The sequence below is a fragment of the Acanthisitta chloris genome, unplaced genomic scaffold (assembly GCF_000695815.1).
Source record: "Acanthisitta chloris isolate BGI_N310 unplaced genomic scaffold, ASM69581v1 scaffold10435, whole genome shotgun sequence".
Taxonomy (NCBI): Eukaryota; Metazoa; Chordata; class Aves; order Passeriformes; family Acanthisittidae; genus Acanthisitta; species Acanthisitta chloris.
Window position 1 is genome coordinate 70,046 of NW_008675370.1, and position 473 is coordinate 70,518.

A 473-nucleotide genomic window follows, 5' to 3' on the forward strand; every position below is an offset into this window, starting at 1 on the left:
TCTTACACCAGCACTGTAATGTCATTATGTTTTCCTGCTCTGCCTGCTGAGTACAAACCAAAGAATAGTAAACACTAAGTACATTAGTGACTATCTCAGCACAGCCATATGTTTCTACTTGCATGCTTATCGCAATGGCTGAGGGGAAAAAACTCACCTCTGATGTGATGATGGTTCATAAAGGCCTGTGTGATCGCACCAGCTAATGACACCACACAGCACTGGGTCACAATGTACAACATGCTATCCAGCCCCAACCAGTCATTCAGGGATTAAAATTGGTTAGATATTAAAGTCTTTATCTCTTCTGACATACAAAATTTTCATTACATAAAATTCATTATTTTAATAGGTGAAAATTTACTTGTGAAGTCATCGCTCTGTAAGATTTCAGCCTTCCAGTTAGAAATTTTTGGTCTCTAGTCCTATCAGGGCTCATGCACTTACAGAGCTCTTCATGTCTGCTTCTTTCC